Genomic DNA, 603 nt, shown 5'->3' on the forward strand with positions numbered 1-603 from the left:
GTTGGCAATAGCAGGGACCCTAGCTCAAGCTAGCAAATAAACTTTCCTTTTGCTTTTGCATTATCGTGTTAGTGGTGGCTTCCTCGCATCGACATTCCTTTCCGAACACGGGCTCAACACTATGAGACCCAACTCTTGTAGATAAGAAGTATAAATCCTGGGAAAGGAAACAATCAACTGAAAGAAGTAGAGAGTGGGAGGGGAAAAAAAAAGGCAGATTCAGAAGAGTTTTGAAACTAGAAAGAATGCAAAGGCATGAGTAGACTTGCCCATTTTATAGTTTTATCCTGAGAGCAGGCTGTAGTATGTGCTGAGTGGGACAGCTACAGCTCTAACAGACAACCCACAGTATTCACAGCCTGAAGAAGCTAAGGACAGAGCTTGTGAATATTTGGAAAAGAGATAGCAGAAGTGCAGGAAGGACAAATTTTGTCTATACACTCTGCCCAAATTTCTGACTGACCCTAAACCACACACATGGGCAGATTTTAAATAAACCACTAACATAAAAGAGGGAGCTCTGGTAGCATAGTGGCTAAAGCACTTGACTGCTAACCAGAAGGCTGGCGGTTCAAACCCACCAGCCACTCCTCGGAAGGAAGG

Source organism: Orycteropus afer, unplaced genomic scaffold (genome assembly GCF_000298275.1).
Source record: "Orycteropus afer afer isolate SDZICR_OR568_19922 unplaced genomic scaffold, OryAfe1.0 scaffold00410, whole genome shotgun sequence".
In the NCBI taxonomy this organism is placed as follows: Eukaryota; Metazoa; Chordata; class Mammalia; order Tubulidentata; family Orycteropodidae; genus Orycteropus; species Orycteropus afer.